The sequence below is a fragment of the Vigna angularis genome, chromosome 3 (assembly GCF_016808095.1).
Source record: "Vigna angularis cultivar LongXiaoDou No.4 chromosome 3, ASM1680809v1, whole genome shotgun sequence".
NCBI lineage: Eukaryota > Viridiplantae > Streptophyta > Magnoliopsida > Fabales > Fabaceae > Vigna > Vigna angularis.
The window spans coordinates 21,768,697-21,793,700 of record NC_068972.1 but is presented as its reverse complement, the minus strand read 5'-3'; the positions used below and the strand labels follow the sequence as shown (position 1 = coordinate 21,793,700).

At 34.6% G+C, this 25,004-nt stretch overlaps 1 pseudogene; it reads left to right on the top strand.

The window, feature by feature from the left end:
• Positions 1 to 5,721: 5,721 nt before the first annotated feature.
• On the top strand, positions 5,722 to 21,916 carry LOC108324083 (gamma-tubulin complex component 4 homolog; annotated as a pseudogene).
• Positions 21,917 to 25,004: the final 3,088 nt, after the last annotated feature.

Here is a 25,004-nt window from a genome sequence, read left to right as displayed (position 1 = left end):
ATGATATTAAAGTGTCAGGATAACCCATCAAAATTGAGCTTCTTACAATACTTGGAAGCCACCATTGAGAAGTTCCTCTTTGTAACTCTCTTCCATACCTTTGAAACCATGTACATATGTCACTTTACTTTCACATTGAATACCAGCATATATAATCTTTAGTCATATATCAAATACATACATAACTCCAAGAATAAACCATCATAGAATACTATAAATATTTCTACATCATCCTCAAAGTCAAAACATGGCTTAAAGTTATCATAAAACAAAAAAATATTCAAAACAGGTTCTGGACTAGTCGCTCAGTGCACCAAACTCATTGTGCGAAAAAAGAAAAAGTGGGTTCTGCTCACTCACCTCTCGCTCAGCGGGGAGTTTACTCAGCTAGAAGTGTTTTGCTCGCTCAATGGACACCAGCTCGTTGTGCAAAAACAGTAACAGTGGGTTCTGCTCACTCACCTCTCGCTTAGCGAGGAGTTCGCTCAACTAGAAGTGTTCTGGTCGTTCAACGGGGAGTTCGCTCAGTGAGATTGCATAATTCTATAGCATCAAATCTGCAGAATTTGCACCCCTCAACCCCTTATGACCTATCCTATGCATATTTTCCAACTTCTAACACCCTTAGATTGTATTCTAGACTCAAATATACCTAAATAAATGTTTCTAAACCAACCTAAACACATTCTAAACTCATTTAACACAAGATTTCAAACTAAAATTTATCCAAACCTCACTTTAGAGACCCAAATTGAATTCTACCAATTATGGCTTATTTTCAAACAACTCAGGGACTCCAACAAGTCCCAAATAACTTACTAACACCCTCCAAAAAGACCATTTAAGCACAGAACCCATAATTCAAATTCTCATTGGTCCAAACCCCCAAAAACTAGTTTTAAACCAAGCTAAACTTTACTTATCAACCACCAAACACTCTTACATCAAATTTCCTCCCTTTCAATGCTTAGAAAAGTCACAAAACATCTCATAACAAACCCCAAATGCCTCAAACTACTTTACCATCCTTTTCTTACCATTTCACTACCTAAAACCTCTTTTTTCCTTCAAAACACTTCCAAACTTCAACTATAAAGCATAATCTTTGCTCCATATCAATTTTTCAACTATCTAAATCTTCTAACAAGTCCCAATTAACCACATAACAGTCCTAGACCAGTTCCCATATCACTCAAATAATAAATTCTCAATTTCACTCACCAAAACCCCTCTTTTAAGCTTGAAACTCAAGTAATTTACTCTTCATTACTCCAACCACTTTAAGATCACCATTTAAACCACAATACAACCTCCAAACACATAATTATAATAGTAAAACAATCTAAACATATCACACCAAGCATTCAAATGTCAAACCACCTTGGATCATCATTTAAAACTCAAACATCACTAGAACAACCAATACAAATACATGGAATTCATTTTATACTACATAGATATATTAAATTCAGATCAACACAATAATCTAAAACAAGTTCAAGCTTCCCTTACCTCTCAAAGAAACTGCCTAACTCTAAAAATGCTTCACCGATTACTTGAACTGTAAGAAATACTTAGACGAAGCTACGAAATACCAAATTGAAAATGGACAAAGTCCTTAGAATTCTAGATGAATCAAGAATGTATAGGAGATGCATGATTACACGTGTAATAGTAAAATATTCCTCTAAAACAAATTTAGGAACTGAAGGGGAAAATGAGTCGAAACTTATTTGCTCTATTGAAGAAACTAATCGGTTAGATTTGTAGACCTCGTTGTCGTTGTCGATTAAGTACCCCCTGATCGTCAAATAGATGACTCAAGAGTTAGAACTCTTGGAGAGAAGGTAGAGAACTCTAGAAAAGTGATTTCTAGAGAGATGATATATTTTAAAATAATGAAACCCGTTTTTAACAAAACTATTTATAATAAAATTATTTAACATTAAAATAATCGAGTCTCACTATTTTTTTTAGACTACCACCACTTCTAAAATACCATTTTGCTAGGATTTTACATATATATAAATATATATATATATATATAGAAAATAATCAATATAAAATATTACTGTTTATAAAATATATTATTCTTTATTTGTTTCCGAATTTTTAAAATTTTTTCTGTCCAACTAAATAGTTCGTTCTTTATTTATTTGTTCACATTTTTTTCTCAGCTTCTTTTCCCCATACAATTATATTGATCCGTAATGAAATACTGGGAGACGTAACTTCGTCACCCGCTCCTAACAGTATCAGTGGAAAAATAAGGACCCGGTCCTTGGACACTATGTTTTTATTATACTTCATTTCACATTCAAAAATATTATTATTTTATTTCTAATATTCATTTATATTTATTTTTATATATTAAATAGAATATTTTATTATTAAAACAAAGAATCAAATGGTAGTAAAAGAAAAAGTGGTATGAAACTACATTTTTCCAGAAAATTTAATCATTCGGCAATTTCATATTGCGATGGAATCTCAAATTGATCATTTTTTTTCGGCGTTTCAACAAGTGGGTTCTTATTTTGTGAAAATTGCAATAATTAGACCTTTGTCTTTAAATCGGACCCAACAGGGTTGATGGAAGGTTGATGTGGCATGGTGATGTATGTTTTTAGTTGACGTGGACTGTATTACTGGGTCTACATGAATATTTAATTTTATTTTTAAAAAAAGAAATTAGAAAGAATGAATAAAATATTGGGAATGAACTGGGTATTCCATTTGTTCGAATTAAGGATTGGAAAAACTTCGTTATGAGATTGTAGGGTTGATGGAAATTGAGAATCAATTGCACAAATTGGGGTTTGAATTTGGGAATTTAGGGTTTTGGATGTGCAAGGGTTTTGTAGGTTAAATCGTGATGACGACACAATTTGAGATTCTAGAGTTTTTGCTAGTCTGTGATTTGGTTTAGTGCATGTTGAATCGTGAATAGGAAACGAGAATGAAGCTGGCTTCGCGAATTGGTCTCGCGATTTGAGAGATTTTTCGTAATTAGAAATTAAGTATTCAATTTAGAAAATTAGGGTTCATTCGCTGACATTGACAGAGTCGTAAGGTTCAACTCTTTAGGCTACTTTAGTTTTTGTAAGGCTAGGAGAAAATGGCTTTGAAGGTTCAACGAAACAATGCTTAGATGGTCTATAAATAGATACACTTGTGTCTGAGTGGAAAGGAGATTTTGGTGTATCTTTTACGAGCGAATAATTCAGAAGATAATGATAATCATGGGATCCTAAAACGAAATGACTTATTCCTTTGTGCCATGGATGATTAACAATATTTGATTCAACAGAAGGAAAATGGGTGATGTTCTTGAGGTGTTGTAGCTTAATTAATGTTCTATGTTGTCACCCTTTCATATAAGAAATATTGTCATTGCAGATAAAAGAAATTTCTCTTATCTTCTGCCATTGTGAGAAACCAACCGTGTATGGTAGGAACTTCTTTAAATAAAAATTATAATTTAAAATCGTTATAATATTTGTTAATCCATTGTAATTTTAATATTTAACATATCATGTTAATAAAGGTGGTTTTTAATTCAAATATTCCTTTTAACTCATGCTCTGCACTTTACTTTCCAGCACAATTTAATTGCTTTTTATTTACAATTCCAGCTATTACGATTGCTTTAGATGCACTTTATTATGCATAATTATGATTTTGTTTTCAAATCCAAGCAACTTAAAATATGGGTCTTACTTAGCCAGAGATCTTTTTGAGCAAAGTGAGATTAGATTAACAATTATAACCAACCTTCACCTCACGCAGAATCACCATTTAAGCCCCACATTGCTTTCTCATCCCCTAAACTCATCTTCTCTGAAAAAGAAAAATATGATTTTGAACCAACATCACAAGAAGCTAAGCGGGAAGGTAGAAACACCGTTGAAAACAATCTCCAAGTCACCAGAAACATCTTGTCAACTCAGCCTGCAGACATCGTGATACATACTTCGGGAATCTATCAATGTTAGTTGTGAATATGAACTCTAACTTTTTAAATTGAATCTCTAATTTATGCAATTGATTTTCAATTTCCATGAACCCCTACAATTTAATAAGGAAGTTTTCCCAATCTCAAACAATTTGAACCCCAATTCATTTTTAATATTTCATTCATTCTTTTCAAATTCTTTTTAAAAGAAAAATATCCACATCAGAATCACATACAACAAGTAATATAGTTCACGTCAATTAAAAACATAGTCCATCATGCCACACCAATCATAGATTAACATCGGCCCAATTTAACGACAAAGGTCTAATTATTATAATTTTCACAAAATAAATCCAATTAAGACGCCGAGAGAGAAGATGATCAATTTTAGATTCTTATGAACCTCCAAATGATTAAACCTTTCCAAAAAAATAATTGCAATAATTTTACCCAAAATTAAATAAGTTAAGTTTTTTATTTGACTTTTTAACGAATTATCTTGATTATTATTTAATAAAAATACTTTTAAATTTTAGATATAATTACTAAGTATATAAATTATATTATTTGTTATTTTTTAAACTGAGACTAATCCAGAAGTTTATAAATTAATATTCTTTAAGTTTATTTATATTAGTAGCTAGCTACCGAACCGACTTAAATTCACCCGCTTCAAAATTTTATATTATCAGTTTAATTCCACTTATTTTTATAGATATAGTACCATCAATCTATTGGTCATTCCTTTTACATCTTTATTTCTCACATTTCAAGAGTATCATTATGCTATTTATTGTGAACATTTGTTAGAAGAGAGAAAAAAGTTTAAATTTATGTAATAAATATATTTACGAGTGAATAGATAATCAATATATTTCGTTTTTATATATATATATATATATATATATATAATCAGAATGTTTTTGTTAACTAAAAGTTAATATACTTAGATTACATAAATTAGTAAACCTATATATATTTTTCAAATAAATGTAATAATTTTTAATGAGACTTTAATCTTTGTTATATATATATATTTATTTATCTTAACAGGAATGCTACCTCGTTTTATGTAGTATACTATCTTTGCTTCGAGCTTAAGGAATTCTAGAAAAACTTAGAAATCACAAAAACATTATCAGAGTAAGTCCTTAGAACCTCTGATCGACGAAGAGCTAAAAAAGAGAAGTAGATGACACATGCGAGAAAAGTCTGGTCACATGCGTCTTAAACTACGAATTAAGAAAAAAAGAGCAGAAACTTACTTGTTCTAAAATGAAAATTGATCAATAAGGACCGAAAAATTCACTGCCGTGATATTCTAGAAGCTTCCTGATTGTCAAATAAATGAGTTAGGAGTTAGGAGTCATAAATCTTAGAGAAAAGAAAAAGAATCTCAAAGAACGAATTTTAGAGAGATGATGATTATTTTAAATAATAAGACAAATTTATGAAATTTTATTTATATTATTGAATTATTTTAAAATTAAAATATTCAGTCTCATTATTTTAGCAACTCCTTAAATAAGGAATTATTTCAAAAATTGTAATTTTTTATTTTTTTACTATTATTTAAAATACCTTTTAGAGAATTAGCAAATAAAGTTTTTTATTTCCAAAGTAAACCAAACTAAAATCCACATGTTTAGTTAAAGAAAAGCAAAAATTAAAATCTTATACTGGATACATTACTCAGAAAATTTTATGATATTTTTGTTTGTGTTTTAAAAAATACAGTAAAGCTACCAGCGGTAGTGTTTTGGGAGTGGCTCAACAGGAAAAATAGTCCTTAGGCTGCTCAATGCTTTTTGAACTTTCGCTTTGAACTTGCTTCACACTTAAAACAGATTTTCAAATCACTCTGATCCAATCTAACCCTTGTTCTCCAAAAGTTCCAATTTCCTCAACTCATGTATTTTCTCCGCAAGCAATAGGTTAAATTCTCAAGAGACAACAATGTTGCATGAGCTTTTGCTAGCGTTACTGGGCTACACCGGAGACTTAATCGTCGACCGGCGGGACCACCTCACCGCCGAAGCCCCCATCTCCGATGAATGCACTTTCAAGCTCGCTCCCGACATCTCTTTTATCGACCCAAGTGACAGGTTCTAACTCCATCTTTTAATTTATTCGTTCTTTTTTCTAAATCCCAGAGTACAATTCTTTTACTTTGGAGGGTAATTTTTTATGGGTACGCTGAAAATTGAAACTTTCTAATGGATTGTGTTGGGTGCAGAGAACTTATTGAGAGGATCATCGTGTTGGGGTTTTATTATAGGGAGATGGAGCGGTTTTCAGCCAAGTGCAGGAACTTAAGTTGGATAAGGTCTGCGAATACGAACCCTTTGGAGAAAAAGGAGAAGGAAAGTGTGTATCGTAGGGCCCTAGCCAATGGCATTGTTGAAGTGCTCTCAGTTTATAGGTCTGCGGTTCTGCATATTGAACAGAAGTTATTGTCCGAAACCATGCCTATCTTGGCGACAGTTACTCAGGGCCTTAACAAGGTAATTTTTTATGTTTTCTCTTTTCAGTTTATTTAGACATTGATTTGATTTCTTTTCCAGTTTTTTTGCCTTTTGCCTCCTCTGTACGAACTCGTCCTGGAGATTGAACGTGATGATATTCGTGGAGGTCAACTTCTTAATCTTCTGCATAAAAGATGCCATTGTGGAGTGCCTGAGTTACAGACTTGCATGCAAAGGTATGCAATTCTTTTGTTGCATAGTATTCTAGGTAGTGTTAAGATGCAGGTTATGTCATTCCAACTATGTGATTATTAGCCTCTAAATTTTGTTGTTTGTATTAGACTAGTAGTCCAAAAACATCTTGGGTTTTTAATTGTTAAGTCATGAATGTTTTATTTCTGTTAGTCACTACAAATCTTTAATGTAGTATAAAAAACATAGGTGTGAAGTAAAAATACTTGTTGGGTAGGTTAATGGTGGATATTATTTGGGACTAATTTGTTTTTTCTCATCCTTAAAACATCGCGTCAGTCTTCTGCTTACACCCGTGATTAATTCTTATTAACTTTTTTCGGCTATTCTTGTCCAAAGCTTAGGCTTCTTTGGCATGGACACCTGGTCATGTATAACCAGCTTGCATCGTGGATGGTCTATGGGATTCTTCAAGACCAGCATGGAGAATTTTTCATTAGGAGGTAACTCGGTATTAATTTTTAGTATGTCTACGGTTGATATGCATGTAATTGTGTCTCAAAACAATTACAGGGGTAGACTGATCTGGTGGTGTTATATTGCAAAAATGGTGTTGAGAGTAAGATCTATTTTGTTAATTATCCACGACATCCAGACTTTTTGAAGGCCGTTGTTGAAAATATTTTATTTCCATGATTGATGTATCACACTATTAAATTGGTTATAAGTATTGATAATAGTAATTATTACTATTTTATTATTATTATTATTATTATTATTATTAACATTATTATCAAGCATTGTCATAATTTATATAAACGATTGTAGCCTATGCTATATTTCAATAGTTTCTGTTATATGTTATTGTCACCATGACTGGATCTTGACTAAATAATACTTATTTGTTTCATATGTTATAATGTATGGAAACATCTTATATCATCTTGATCATATCTTATAATATATTGGATTATCCTTTAGGATAAACCTATTTTCTCACTAACTTTTAGGATTAGTTGCCATATTGTATCATCTTATGATAGGCCTTTATTGGTATATAGTAGAAGGAAAACCGGTACACATACCGATACACAACCTAACTGCCAAGGCAGTTAGAGTGGGTAGTTAGGAGGGTTGTATATAGGGGCCGAGAGGGTAGGTTGAGGGAGCTAGCGAAGTAAATACTTTTGGTCGTCAGGAACGTGTAACCTGATTGGGAGAGGTTAAGCTCTCTGCATTGTATCTTTGACTGTTTGATGAATAAAGAATCATTGTTTTCAGTACTCTTGTGTGGTGTTTGAGTGAAGAGAAGTGAGTTACATTAGGTTCTTGATTAAAGAACCTAACATTTGGTCCGACCTGCCGGATACAAGGAGGAGAGGAATCAGCCATGGGAAGCCAGACGGAGGAAAGATTGGACAATTTGGAGATGACGGTGGAGGGAATCAAAGAGGAGACAACGGCGATCAGGCGCGATATACAGCAACTGATAAGAGGGACAGGTGGAGGCCACAATAATCAAGGGGGTGGCTCGGATGGAAGTAGCAGTTCAGTGAATGATAACCAAGTAAGGTACGATAACGGGGGAATTCACCAAAACTGGCGGAAAAGGGTCGAGTTACCTTCGTTTGAAGGAGTGGAACCACATAGCTGGATTAACCGGGCGGAACGATTCTTTGATATTCAAAAGGTGGCAGAGGAAGATAAGGTAGAACTGGCCTACATCAGTATGGAGGGGAGCGCGAGTTACTGGTTCAAATATTGGAAAGAGAAGACCAAGAATCGTTCTTGGACGGGTCTGAAGGCGGGACTGATTAACCGCTTTGGAGGAGGGTTTAGGGGCACCGTATACGAACAATTAGCCACATTAAGGCAAGGAGGCACAGTTGAGGAATACGTTAGGAGCTTTGAGATGCTATTGGGACAGACACAGGGGTTATCGGAGGAGTTGATATTGGGGTTCTTCCTAGCTGGGTTACAGGAAGAGATAAAAGGGCAGGTGCGAATCCAAGATCCCCAGGGTTTCATGAGTGCGGTAAGGGTTGCGAGGGACGTGGAAGACGCAATGAACCGTGCACGGGGTGTAGTCTGGCACGGAGGAAGGGTGAACCCGGTGAGTGTACGAGCTTCTTCAACGATCGTTAGGGGAGACGGGGATCGTAACTCTGCAAGTCGGTCCAGTGGGGCAGAGGGGGGAGGAGCCACCAGACAGGTAGGGTCGTCAATGGCCAGTAACACCAACGCGAGGGGAAATACGATTACCGGAGGCGGAGGAGGAGGAAGAATGGTACGAAACTTACCGTACCCAGAGTACCTAAAAAGGAGGGCAGAAGGGAGATGTTTCCAATGTGGGGGCCCTTTCGCTCCAGGCCATCGGTGCTCAGAGAAAAACCTGAGGGTCTTATTGTTGGCGGAGGACGAGGGGGAAGAATCGGAGGAAGACGCAGGCGAGGAGACAAAACCGATGGAACTCTCGGCATGTTCCGCGGAGGGGTTAATGCCGCCAAAGACGATGAAGTTGACAGGATTAATCCAGGAAAAGCGAGTAGTAATCCTAATTGACAGTGGGGCCAGTCACAACTTCATTAGCCGGAGAGTGGTTGAGGAGTTGGAGCTGCCAGTGATGGATACTCCATCGTATACTGTGAGTTTGGGTGATGGGCATAAGAAAGTGACGAGGGGGAGATGCGAGAAAGTTCGAATAAGTTTGGGCGTCACTACGGTGGAAGAAGAGTTGTATGTGTTTGAATTGGGGGGTGTGGACGTCGTCTTGGGAATTGCCTGGTTGGCTAAACTGGGAGAAGTCGTAATCAATTGGCGGGAGATGTCGATGAGGTTTGGAGTGGGGAACGAGAAGATAACTATCCGGGGAGACCCCGCCTTATCTCGACAGCTGGTGGAACCCAGAGAATTATGGAAGATAATGGATGGTGACTCATGGGCACTCGTATGGGAGTTAGGTGTAGTGGAGCAGGAAACAGGGGGTGAGGTGGCGCACGATTTGACAGCAGCACAGGTAGTGGAATTACGAGCTGTCCTGCAAGCCCACGGACGCGTGTTCCAGGAGAGAGAAGGGTTGCCTCCTAGTCGTAATTTGGAGCATAAAATAGTATTGAAAGAAGGAACAAATCCTATCAATGTCCGGCCATATAGATATCCATATCTAATGAAAGAGGAGATTGAGAAGCAAGTTACTGACATGCTGAAAGCGGGCATTATAAGACCCAGTCAGAGCCCGTACTCGAGTCCAGTCATTTTGGTAAAGAAGAAGGACGGGAGTTGGCGGTTTTGCGTGGACTACCGGGCTCTGAACAAAGCCACGGTTTCGGATAAATTTCCGATCCCAGTTATTGAGGAATTGTTGGATGAACTCAAGGGGGCCAGATATTTCTCCAAACTGGATCTGAAGGCCGGCTATCATCAGATAAGGATGGGCGCCGCGGATATCTCGAAGACGGCCTTCCGAACCCACCAAGGCCACTTCGAGTTTCTGGTGATGCCATTTGGGCTAACAAATGCGCCGGCCACCTTCCAAAGTGCGATGAATGATTTAATGGCAGCTTATTTGAGGAAGTGGGTGCTCGTCTTCTTCGACGATATTCTGGTTTACAGCCCCACTTGGGACGAACATCTGACGCATTTGAAGATGGTGTTGCAGCTACTGGAACAGCACGGGTGGGTTGCAAATCCAAAGAAATGTGAGTTTGGAAAGCGACGGGTCCATTATCTGGGTCATCAGATTTCGGAGCAGGGGGTGGAGATGGACCAAGATAAAATTAAAGCAATCGTAGAATGGGGAGCACCGAAGAACTTGAAAGCTTTGAGAGGCTTTTTGGGTTTGACAGGTTACTATAGAAAATTTGTGCAGAAATATGGGGAACTGGCCAGACCATTAACGGAGTTGTTAAAAAAGGGGAAGTATGAGTGGACGGAGAAAGCCGAAACAGCCATGGCAGCCCTGAAGGCCGCTATCACATCTGCACCAGTTTTAGTACTACCTGATTTTACTCAGGAGTTTCACCTCGAGTGCGATGCTTCAGGGGGAGGTGTTGGTGCGGTCTTGATGCAAAACTGGAAGCCCATTGCGTTTTTTAGCCGAGCTTTGTCCACAGGATCTCTGGCAAAATCCATTTATGAAAAGGAATTAATGGCTTTGGTGATGGCCATTCAACACTGGAGGCCGTATCTGTTGGGGAGAAAGTTTGTGGTGCATACAGATCAGCGCAGCCTTAAATATCTGTTGGAGCAGAGGATTACAACTTATAGTCAGCAGAATTGGATAGCCAAATTGATGGGCTATGATTTTGACATAGTGTACAAACCGGGGAGTGCAAATAAAGTAGCGGATGCCTTGTCTAGAAAGGGCGAAGGGGAGATGGAAGAGCTGGAGATGAGCACTATATCCCGACCTTATTGGCATGATTTCCAAGACGTTTTGAAGGAAGTAGAGGCGGATGACACACTTAGAAGGATCATCGAAGATGTAAGAAGGGATCCGAATACACATGCGGCCTATACTTTGGAGAAGGACCGCTTGCATTATAAGGGGAGGTTGGTTTTGTCGGCCAAATCCAGCTGGATTCCTAGATTGTTAGCTGAATTTCACGTGACTAACACTGGGGGACATTCGGGAGTATTTCGAACATACAGGAGAATCGCTCAGTCCTTATATTGGGTGGGGATGAAAAAAACGGTGACCGAATTCGTGGCTGCGTGCGTGATCTACCAACAACATAAGTATCTGGCAGCATCACCTCAAGGGTTATTACAACCGCTGCGCATTCCGCAGGCGATTTGGGAAGAGGTGAGCCTAGATTTTATTGTTAAGCTGCCCAAATCTCAAGGCTTTGACGCTATCTTAGTGGTGGTAGATAGACTGAGTAAGTATGGCCACTTTATCGCGTTGAGACATCCTTATTTAGCACGTACAGTGGCAGAGACGTTCACTCAAGAGGTAGTCCGATTACATGGGATTCCTACATCGATTGTAAGTGATAGGGACCCTCTATTTCTCAGTATATTCTGGAAAGAACTCTTTAAACTGCAGGGTACCCAGCTCAAAATGAGTACAGCGTACCATCCAGAAACGGATGGTCAAACAGAGGTGGTGAATAGGATTCTTGAGGGGTATTTGAGGTGTTTTTGTTCCGAACAACCCAGGGGATGGAAGACGGTTTTACCTTGGGCAGAATACTGGTACAATACCAGTTATCAGGCTGCAGCGAGATGTTCCCCTTTTGAGATTGTGTATGGACGTTCCCCACCAGCGTTGAGTCGATTTATTCCAGGGGAAACAGCGGTTGAAACGGTGGCGCAAGATTTGATTACTCGTGATGAAGCGCTGCGGCAATTGCAGCAACATCTTAAGCAAGCGCAGGAGGCTATGGTACAACAGGCGAATAAAAAGAGGAGGGAAGCGGATATTAAGGTGGGCGACTGAGTTTATTTGCGGATCAGGCCCCACAGGCAGACTTCCATGCCAACCCGTTTACATCCTAAACTTGCAGCACGTTACTTTGGGCCTTTCCAGGTGTTACAACAGGTGGGCAAGGTTGCTTTTCGTCTACAGTTGCCCGAGACAGCTAGGATTCATCCGATCTTTCACGTGTCTCAGTTAAAGAAGGCGGTGGGGGAGCAGATAGTGGAAAAGGAATTACCAAGGGAGCTGCAAGCTGAGGGGCCCCTATTTTGGCCTGTGCGAATTTTGGAAAGGAGGCAACGGCAGTTGGGTGAAGTTGCAGTCCCCCAAGTCCTGATAGAGTGGCAAGAAGGAGGCCCTGAGGGAGCGACCTGGGAAGATGTGGCTACTATTCAGGAACAGTATCCTGAATTCAACCTTGGGGACAAGGTTGTTTTAGGCGAGGGGGGTATTGATAGGCCTTTATTGGTATATAGTAGAAGGAAAACCGGTACACATACCGATACACAACCTAACTGCCAAGGCAGTTAGAGTGGGTAGTTAGGAGGGTTGTATATAGGGGCCGAGAGGGTAGGTTGAGGGAGCTAGCGAAGTAAATACTTTTGGTCGTCAGGAATGTGTAACCTGATTGGGAGAGGTTAAGCTCTCTGCATTGTATCTTTGACTGTTTGATGAATAAAGAATCATTGTTTTCAGTACTCTTGTGTGGTGTTTGAGTGAAGAGAAGTGAGTTACATTAGGTTCTTGATTAAAGAACCTAACATCTTATGATTGGTCTCCTGTTAGTTGGAGTCTGATTAGTATAGATAAAGGGTTAGTACTCTACTTTTTATGATCATATCATAACATTATGGAACATCACATCATACCTGGTGAATATCAGTTTCATATTAATTTTTTTTCTTTTATTTTTACTCTGTCTCCACACTGAAAAGCCCCATAATTCAACATTATCCATTATATTGTATACCTGAGACAACCCATCACCAAAATCATCAAAAGCTGAAAGGCTTTATCACCTCTGATTTCTCCCTTCCAAACAAGAAGAAAACTATGCTAGTAAAATATATGATGTGTTTGGTACATGAAAACTAATTTATCTGGATATTAGTTCATCTTCTTCACTTTTAAACTTTGTGATTAATTTGGTGGTATTGATAATTTCTGGTTTCTTAGGTTTAGAGAACTCTTATTTACGATTCCTTTGTAATTATGTATTTGACCTCATTCATTTGCTTTTCAGGCAAGAAGATAGAGATGTAGGAAGCAACTCATCTCATCCAGACATCTCGGAAAAGTTGGCACGCATGTCAACCGATGATGCATCATTGTCTGATTGGCACTTAGGCTTTCATATTTCTTTGGTATTGTTAGCTAATTCTGGTCATGTCATGGCTATTTCTTTTGAGTGTGTTTGTTTCAATGTTTAAAAATTTATTGCTGAGAATGTGAACTTTGGAATGTAATATTTCCATGTTTGTTATAATCCATAAAAGAGTTTTCCTATGTCCTGTTTCAGACCTGGAAAGTAGTAATACCTTGTGTTTTCTTCATTTTTGTTCCTATACTATGGTTGGGAAAGTAATATTTCCATTGGAATTTGGAAAATTGTTTTCTAACCCAATTATAGCTTCTGTTTCTACTCTTAATGATTTTGAATTTTAAAAGATATTCCCAGGAATATTAAAATCTAACCCAACATATTTTTTAATGTACTCAGGAATAGCATTTTTTGTTATAGTATTCTTGGGAATGTCATTCATTGGTATGCAATATTCCTTCAAATAAACGTAATTTTTTTTCATGAATATTGCTTAGTGTTTGTAAGCTCACTTTTATATATCAATGGATTCCATGTTTCATTCTTTAATTTTTGTCCAGTTCAGTTCAGGAGTTCTAATTGTCCTAACTTTATATTGACAGGTTACTAATGGTTGTTGTATACAAATTTTACTATTTATACATTTTGTTTTGCAGGATATGCTGCCAGAATATATACCTATGCGTGTTGCTGAATCAATTCTTTTTGCTGGAAAAGCTGTTAGGGTTCTATGAAATCCAAGTCCCTCCTTCCAGTCTGGGGATGCTGTGCATCCTCAAATGCCTAAAAGTTTTCAGAAGATACATGGATTAGCGGGGCGTTTTCATTTTCATAGGGAACCTGCAATTAATATGGGAATAGGAGATGATTTGCTTCCACAATCTGAGGCAGATAAGATTGAAGCAATGCTTCTGAACCTAAAGGTTTTCATGTCCTGCATTTAACTCAATCTCAGATGCTGATTTTCCAAACCTGTTTTATTAAATAGTTGGATTGTTGGCAGCCTTTTATGTGTCATAGTTCTTCATTCTAACTAACTGACTAATTAATCATTCTTTACTATTGACATTTTAGACAAACTCGTTATTGACTTTCCACAGGAATCATCTGAATTTCATAAAAGATCATTTGAATGTGCTGTGGACTCTGTTCAGACTATTGCAGCCAGTCATCTCTGGCAGGTGCTTAACATAAATCTTCTGTTCATGTATTTATTAATTTTTGAACCATTTCTGTTCGGAGCCTTCAATTTCTTTTCCATTCATTTCTGCAGCTTGTGGTTGTACGTGCTGACTTGAATGGCCACTTGAAGGCATTAAAAGACTATTTTCTATTGGCAAAAGGAGATTTCTTCCAGGTAAAGCTAGAAATATTATCTAATCCTAGCATTTTGAAAGGGAGTCAGTGTGTCAACATGAGAATTTTGTTTTTGTTGTGTTAGAAAAAAACTGTTTATGCAATGAAAGAAACTCTAATCTTTACTACTCACATACAACACAATACATGAAAGAATCACATACAACATAATATATAGAAGACTCACGAATAAATTATTGTGCAAACCATAGATATAAAATCAAATACACAACATAATATATGGAGCACAACCTTTCCCTGTAGGACAATTGATGAACTGAGGGAGATTGTTTGTGTTCAAACATAATCTTATTTCTATGAGACGATCAGGATATGATATTGAACATAATAGTTATGGTTTAAGACCAAAGAATCTCCTTATGACCGAGATGAAAGCCTTTCTATTATACCGACCATTAGGTGAGATACTTGCATTTTGAAGTATTACTATAAGATTACTTTATGTGTAAATATCTAATGCAAGCTCGAAGAAATCAAACAATTTCATATTAGAGCATGTTCCATGCTTTATCCATTGATAAGACCAAAACACATCGTCATCCCAAAATAATTTGGTCAGTCTCTTTCCAGCTGACTTTTTATTGTTGTGATCTAATAATAAAATAAATAACAATAAGTGTCATCTTTCCAATACCATATCAAAATTATACTATATTCATAAATTTAAATGAAAAATTTATCTCAGAAATATTTAATGGATTAAATATATTACAATCACGTGGCAGTAACTTGAAATAATTGGATGGCCACAAGCCATGTATTGTGAACATTGGTCTTGTTTTTGTTGTGCTGCAATGATTTATGGGACAGAATACTGCTGGTCAAATTTCTACCATCGTCCAATAGTCAAATCCTTTAGTAGAATCATGAAATAAGAAAAACACAATGAAAACAAAAAAAAATTCATTATGAATGAATATATTACGAAGGATGAAGAGAATGAGTGAGCTAATGATATCTATTTATTTTTGTTGTAAAAGCTAATTCAAGAATGTTGGCAAATAAGTTTTATTAATTTTTTGTAATACATTAATTACACAAAATCAAATTTTAATCTAAAATATTTTACTATAATTTGTGTCAAAATAAAAAAAGATTATCAACAATATTTTTCTCCCTATTTCATCAGTGACTTTCTTAATATTTAAATTTAATAGTATACATATCAATTTAATTTTAAATTATAAACAATTTCAACTTATGTTTTTTTATAGTTAGTGAACATATCACAAATGCTAACTAGCATAACTAATTGTAAACATATCTCATGTGCAAAGCATGGAAGACATGTGTTATGGAGGGAACATTAGAGTTAGGAATTCCAAGTGTCTAGTGTCAGTTATATTTTCTTTTCAGTCAGGACAATAAATACTATATTGTGACTAGTTCCTAACTAGCCTAGGCTTGTTAGGCTAGTTAGCATTCCAGATATGTCCACTAATTATAAAAAAAAAACATATAATTATTGTCCTGACTGAAAAGAAAATATAACTAGACACTGAGCACTTGAAATTCCTAACTCTAATGTTCCCTCCATAATACATGTTTTTCATGCTTTGCACATGAGATATGTTTACAATTAGTTAGGCTAGTTAGCATTCATGATATGTCCACTAATTATAAAAAAAACATAAGTTGAAATTGTTTATAATTTAAAGTTTACAATTAGTTAGGCTAGTTAGCATTCATGATATGTCCACTAATTATAAAAAAACATAAGTTGAGATTGTTTATAATTTAAAATGAAATTGATAATATATATATATATAATATAAAATTTAAATATTAAGAAAGTCATTAATGAAATAGGGAGAAAAATATTGTTGATAATTTTGACACAAATTATAGTACAATATTTTAGATTAAAATTTGATATTGTGTAATTAATGTATTACAAAAAATTAATAAAGTTTATTTGCCAACATTATTGAACTAGCTTTTACAACATAAATAAACTATAAATAGACATCATTTGCTTACTCATTCTCCTCATCTCCATAAAATATTCTCTTATTCTCCATAATATATTCATTCATAATGAATATTTTTTTTGTTTTCATTGTGTTTTTCTTATTTCATGATTCTAGTAAAGGATTTGACTAGATGGTAGAAATTTGGCCAATAGGATTTTGTTCCATAAATCACTGCAACACAACCAAAATAAGACCAACGTTCACAATACATGGCTTGTGGCCATCCAACTATTTCAAGCCACCACCACGTGATTGTAATATATATAATCCATTAAATATTTCTGAGCTAAATTTTTCATTTAAATTTTTGAATATAGTATAATTTTGATATGGTATTGGAAAGATGACACTTATTGTTATTTATTTTATTATTAGATCACAACAATAAAAAGTCAGCTGGAAAGAGACTGACCAAATTATTTTGGGGATGACGATGTGGTTTGGTCTTATCAATGGATAAAGCATGGGACATGCTCTAATATGAAATCGTTTGATTTTTTCGAGCATGCATTGGATATTTACAGAAGAAGTAATCTTATAGCAATACTTCAAAATGCAGGTATCGGTATCATAGAAAGGCTTTCATCTCGGCCATAAGGAGATTCTTTAGTCTTAAACCACAACTATTATGTTCAATATCATATCCTGACCGTCTCATAGAAATAAGATTATGTTTGAACACAAACAATCCCCCTCAGTTCATCAATTATCCTATAGGGAAAGGTTGTGCTCGATATATTATGTTGTATGTTTGATTTTACATCTATGGTTTGCACAATAATTTGTACGTGAGTCTTCTATATATATTATGTTGTATGTGAGTCTTTCATGTATTATGTTGTATGTGAGTAGTAAAGATTAGAGTTTCGTTTTAAGAGTATCATTATGCTATTTACTGAGAACGTTTAGAAGACCGAAAAAAGTTTAAATTTATGTAATAAATATATTTATGCGTGAATAGATAATCAATATATTTCGTTTATATATATGTGTATGTATGTTTAAACTTTATTTATCTAGCTAAATCTATTACATTGGAAAAGAAATTATGTATTATAAAAGTTTAAGATGTTGATCATATGTGTAATTAAGCATATAAACGGAAATGAAGCCACTTTTCAAGAATAATTAAAAGAATATAGTTCCTCTATTATAAATTGAATATTTTATTAACTTTTTAAAAGGATTAGAAGGAGTAATGAGATGTGTACAAAAGTTGATACATAGTAAATTAAACGATCATCTATCATAGTAGGTCCAACTTATTGTGACTTATTTTTTGTTACCTATCATAGTATATGTGGCTTACTATGACACGTATTTGGCTACCTATCATAATAAGTGGACGTTTAAACTTATTATCACAGGTAACGTAAACTACATCACAGAAAGTTAGATTTTTTTTATAATATTTTTTTGTATTACAACTATTCAATTTACCTGCAAATTCCATAAAATCACCAGACCAAATAATGCAGCAAATCAATTCATATATTAAATTGTCCAACAATATTTAAAACATTACATTGTATATACATAAGCCTACATACAACCTTTACAATTGTTACAAATACTCTCCAAAAGATTGTAAAATACTATAATCTTGTATCACACTTGTATAAGACCAATACCTTAAATAATAACATACATGCATTAAAAAATAACTAACTAATAACTATAAGTTGTCCTCACAGCTTACAATCTAGGATTTGTAAGCACGACTCACTCCAAGAAGAGTGTGTTGATTGTGTAGTGCTCTAATTGCTTATCAGCTTCTTCTACAATAGAATATTTTATAAAACAACAACCTCCATGACAAATATACTTTATTCCAGTTTCATTAAATAATATAACACTCCCCTATTAGACGTCAATAAATATAAACCCAAAAAGACATTTGGCAGAAAAATCATAGAAAGGTAAAACTTAAAATGATTTTACTTTAAACCCTCTTTTGGTTTCAATTAATTAGTTGTTACAAACCCATACAACTATAAAAAGGCTTGTCATGGTCTTGAATTCATCAACAAATCACAATGATTCTTCTAGTGAGATATTTTACTTTGTTACAATTATTTGGTTGTCAAGAATAAAAGCCAATAAACTCGTGCAAATTGACCTTGAGTAGTTGTAACAAGCATAATTAAACTTGTTTGAATAAGTTCATGAGCTAATTGTGCATTGAAGTGAAAATATGCAAATTATTCATTGCACTTGGCCAATTTAACATGAAAGTTCAGTCAGCATCAATTTTTACATTTTTCTTGATTCTACCTTTTTCTTTGCTTCTGAAATCTATTCTAACACATTTCTTAGGTTCCTTTTGAGTCCCTACGTGTTTTAGAACAGTTGTTTCTTGCTTGTAAATTTTTTTGACATTCTAAGTGCCAATTTCTTTGCTTAAAAAGTGGTGTTGTCATCACTATTTTACTAATGCAGTGTTAGAACTGGATTTGGTGCTAATTCCATTAGTTTGTGGTGTTGTGAAGTTCTTGTGGTGCATTTTCCAATCAAAGTTCTTATCCATTTGAGGTAGCTTCCTTAGGGAGTGGAGATGAATAAAAAATTATGTTTAAAAGGGGTTGATTTAGCAAGCTCGTTCCAAAAGAGCAACAAAGTGTGAACCCGTGAGCAGGTTTGGTTGATTCTTTTTTAGAGTATCCCCTATCATAAAAAGTTGAATTTGTTTGAAAACCCTTTTTAAAGTTCTTTGAAAATCTAGTGAAACCCTCTAAGTTATCTTAGAGGAGAACTAGACGTAGCTTAGTTACGTGAACCAGTATAAAATGTCTGTGTGTTATGTTTTATGATTTATGGAAGTTCATCTCATGAGAAAAACAAATACTTACATGCACGCCTTCTAATAGACACTCCCTTGTCTAAGATTCAGTTTCTTCAAAACGCTAGGGAGATGAGCTAAAGTTAAGACCATGAACGCGTCCATTAGAACAACGTTCATAAGGAAAGGATTAAATAGCTTATGAGAATCATTCAACCTTCAACTACTACGATCAAAATATCAACTTCGAAAAAGATATATAGAAACATTATTCAACCTCCCTTCTAATGTTTCCAGTCACTCCATCTTCCTCATTTTACCCTACTCATTCTCGTTCTTATCTTTGTGATTTAGCATCGCGTTGTGACCTCCGTCAACTCATGCGAAGAACTTGTGAAGCTCATACATCAACGAGTGTGGGGGACACATGCTGAAGCTGGCAACACTGCATCGTACCATTTTCCATTTGTGATTTTGGTGGTTTCACGTGTTGTGAATGAATTGGACGGTCTTATATATACAAAGAAACTATTTTGGTTGATAAAAACAAAAAAAAAAGGATAAATAATGAGTGAGGAGTGAAAGTATTACCTTGGTGGAATGAAGAAAGTTTAGAAGAAGAAAAAATTTCATAATTGAATGTTGGAAGATGAAAAAGGTCATGAAATTAGAGCCATAATAATTTTATAAATAAATTTTGTAATTTATTACAAAATTGTCACTGTGATACTTTCTACACCAGTTCTAGGTCCAACCAGTATAGAAAGGTTTTGCAATTTATTACTAAATTTCAATTGGCCACTTTCTATACTAATTCTGATTCTAATCGGTTTAGAAATTCTTCCATTTTATTACCAAAATGTCACCGCATCCACTTTTTATACTGGTTGAAGCTAGAAATAATATAGAAAGTCTTATAATATTTACAAATATGTCATCGCATAATTTATTATACCGGTGGATTATAACTAGTATAAAAAGTCGCTATAAAAAGTGTTTTTAGCACTAGTGTGATGTTAATCTAGAACCTCTTGCCATGGTTGTTGATCATGGGGAAGTGTGAATGCAAATTTGGAGAATGTGGTTAATGTGCTTAAGACTCAAGTTAAGCCAGTTAAACAAGCTCCTCTTGAACCAACTATGAAGCCTTTCTTGAGAAGATCTGCTAGAGAGAGATGTCCTTCAAAAAAATTCCCCTATGAGTTTGTGTTATTTATTAATGGGCGAGAGCCTGAAAGTTATGAAGAAGCTATGTCGCATCAAGAGAAAGACAAGTAGTACAAAGTCACGCAAGAGGAGATGAAATTCTTGTATGAGAACCATACCTTTGAATAAGTGAAGTTGGCTCAAGACAAAGATGTTAATACAAGACTTCTAGACATTAGATCGTCTAGCAACTCAGGTTTTGAAGTTTACAATAAGCACTAAACGAAATATCACTTTGAATGAAAGGTTATCTTAAAGAAATAATATCTAAGAGAAAAATATTGTGAAACATCTTTTATAGACAAAAACAAGCTTATAATAACACTTTATTGACTACACTGTTTAATGAACAAAGTTTTATAAACGAAGTCTTATGAAAGAAAGTGTATTTATTAAAGAATAATCAAATAGACGATATATGTAACAAACAACGTTTTACAAACAACATCTAAATGAACAGCGTCTTACAAGCAAGCATTTTATGAACAGAAGTGTCTATCTTATTAGCACACTAGAGCTTAAAGTATGTTTTATTCAAAATAGTGTTAATTCAAGCAAGCATCTTATGAAATGTATTGTCTAACAAAATTTTGTTAAACGCTACATATCTTAAATAGCTTTTGAAAGTAAGCATCTAATGTTTTTACACCGTCTGGTAAATCATATGTTGAACCAAATGATACATTTATTAATGAGTTTACCAGTGATAAAATGTCTTGAACACGTAATATGGCTTAACGTTTATCAATGTTCAAAATATTTAATGCATGTACGATAAAGTGTTTCAATGCTTGTACATCTTATTCTTTACATTTGTGCATATCATAAATGCAAAAAGACTTGATCGGAATCATTACACCCAAGAAAAAGACGTTGAGAGATATGAAGAACATTCTGGGAATGTTTCCCTTGAAGACTTCTTCTCTGACACATCATACAAGTTATGTTTTGATAAAGGCTATGACATGGCATTGTACCCCTGCAAAGTATACTTGAGTCTGACTTCTCACCTAAAAGGCTTTTAGCTCTACATGAAGCCAACCTCTCTGTCTAACGGCCATTTCTAAAGAAAAGTTATAATAGATGAAAGCTTGAAGGAAGCCAAGAAGGATAACATAGAGATAATTTGAATGTTGAAACAAGCTTGTTGTAACTATGCTCATATATCCTTTGAGGCTATATTTTCTAGAGAAAGAAACCTTAGCAAAATCTCATATTTCTTTGTATTGATTTTATCTTCACTTTGAGAGTTACCTATTTGTATTTGCTCATAACACTTATTATATTGTATATTCTAAAGACAATTAAAACACTTGGTGTTTAGATCAGTTGAGTTAAACAATCTAGACGAGTTGCCTAGGGTTGAAACCAAAAGTGGTTAAAAAACTTATATAAGAGGAGTAGTTAAACTCGAACTAGTCGTCTTGACTAGGTGAACCAAGACTGGTGAGAATACTCGTTGTAAACCTGAAAAGGTAAAACTCGTGTAAACTTTTAAAAGATTAGTAGAACCCTTTAAGAGTTCTTAAGGGACAACTGGACATAGCTCAAGATTGAGTGAACCAATATAAAATGTGTTTAATTGCTTTGCTCTTTGAAACATTTTCCATATACCCTTCATAAAAATCAGCGTCTAGACATCTTACTTAAATTATATATCTTTTATAATCCACTAGACACTGCTTTGCGAAATAATTTTAAAAACACTGCTTTTAAAGAAGTATTTTCACATGTGGTTAAAATGCTTTCAATTAGAGTTGTAATTGGCTTGGCAACAACTTTAAATTTAGAAGTTGACCAATAATATGTGAAAACAACCTTCCTTTATGGTTACTTAGAAGAAAATATTTATATGGAACAACCTGAAGGTTTTGTAGTCAAAGGTAAAGAGAATCTGGTTTACAAATTGAAAAAGAGCTTGTATGGGCTCAAACAAGCTCTAAGGTAATGGAATAGAAAATTTGATTCCTTCATGATGAATCACAAGGTATGACAAAGCTTCTTACGATCATTTTTTTTTTGTGAAGAAGTTTCATAATTGAAAATTTGTTATTCTCTTGCTTTATGTTGATGGCATGTTGATTGTTGATCATGACAAGAATGAGATTCAAAGTCTCAAAAGAGAGTTGCACAAGTCATTTTCAATGAAGAATTTAGGTTTTGCAAAACAAATATTTGACATGAGAAGTGTTCGTGAAAGGAAGAATCGAAAATTTTGGCTACCCAATAAAGATATATTGAAAAGGTATTAGAGAGATTTAATATGAAAAATTCTAAACCTGTTAGCACTCCACTTGCAAGTCACTTCAAGTTGAGCACAAAGTAGTGTCCTAGAAGTGAGAATGAGAAAGATCAAATGCAGAAGATCCAATATTCATATGCAGTTAGTAGCTTGATGTATGTCATGGTGCGTACAAGGTCAGACATTGCTCGTGTTGTTGGTGTTCGGAGTCGTTTCCTTGCTAATCTTGGAAAAAAAGCATTGGCAAGTTGTGAAGTGAATACTTAGTATCTCAAAGGTACTTTTAGAGATTGTTCATGCTTTGGAAGTGGTAAGCATGTGTTGACTGGTTACATACATAGATATAGACATGGCAGGTGATGTGGATTCTAGGAAGTCTACTTCTAGTTATATGATGAGTTTTGCTAAGGGAGCAGTGCCATAACAATCTAGACTACAAAAATGTGTTGATTTATCTTCTATAAAGGCAAAGTATATTATTGTTACAATATTTGCAAAGGAGTTCTTGTGAATTTAAAAATTCCTTATCACAAGAAAAATATATTTTACATTGTGATAGTTAGTGCAATCCATCTCATTAAGAACTCAATCTTTCATTCAATTTCAAAGTATATTGATGCTCGTTATCATTGGATACATGATGCATTAAAGATGAAGCAAAAATCATTAAGAAAAAATCCATAGTGACGAGAATGGGTTAGATATGATGACAAAGATCTTATCTACATGAAAATTTGTTATTTGCAAGGAGAAAACCAATTTGGTTTATTATGGTCCCAATTAATTGGTGAGGGGGAGATTTGTTATGCAGGTCACCAATTTATTGGTCTCACACTAATCTAATTGAGAAAAATAAAAATTATGTAATTTAAAATATTCAAGTGTTGCATCAGGATTTGAGAAAAGAAAAATGGAGTGGGAGACTAAGAGACGAAAGGGTTGAGTGCCTATGGTGAAAAAAGAAAAGAAATCTTTAAAAAGAGTGAGGAAAAAGGAAAGAACAACTAGTGTATCATGTGCAAGTATCTGCAGATAAGCTACCTTAGAAAAAAGGTTTATTTCTCATCTCATATATTGGGATTCCATTTGATCTTTACTTAAGTATACATTGAACTTTACTTGTATTTTTAGTAAAGATAATGTTGTTTTCTTAATCTTTGAAAGCTCCAAGAGAACTTTTGACGTACCCATTAATTATTATTAGTAGAAGATTTAAGTGGACTAAAACCAGTTGATTTTTCATCTATATTAAAATTTTCTCAGGTTAAAAAGTTTTATTTCTACTTATTTCTCTTTTATTTGTTTTATATATTTTACATATTATTTATATATAGAATATTTGATTAGGATTTTGCTTGAGCTTGTTTATCTTTTAATTTAGTTACCTTCCCAACAAATATAGTAAATGCTCATGGAAATCGATTCGGTGAATAGAGAAAAAAAAATGCACGATAAAAGCTTATTAGAAGTACAGTATTTGTACATAAGTTAATAAAGAACAGGTCAGGCTGAAAAAAAGAAAGTCAATAGTTGTTATTTAACCATCCCAAACTTTCAAAACTGCATACAAGTTTTTTATTGAGAAAAAAAATTGTAAATTATTTTATTTTATCGTGCAAACCACCAAAAGAGTCCTAAAAGTAGGCGTTAGTATATATAAATTAACAATTTTGTTCTAAAATCAGTCCTGAATTCTTAATTTTGATCAAACTATATGCGTTTAATTTACTTGATTTGACTTGTTGAGTGATGAATAGGAACAAATGAGTGGAAATAGAATGATAGTTTGCATATTAAGGACCCCACGTAAGGCATCAGAATTCTTTAAATTCTCTTAAACCACGATACGTGTTCTCTAAGCCTTTTAGGTACTAACGAAATCAAAGTTAACCTTACGAACACAACTAGTGAGTAAAATTTAAAGAAGTAGTTGAAAACTGATCCATCATAGCCGAATAAATAGGCAAAGTGAAAAAGAACCGTGATTTTATTAGAAAAAGCCAAGATCATGCCATAAGCCGGTTGCAGAGTTTATATACAAAGTACCACTTTGCAAAGCACACGCCTCTGAT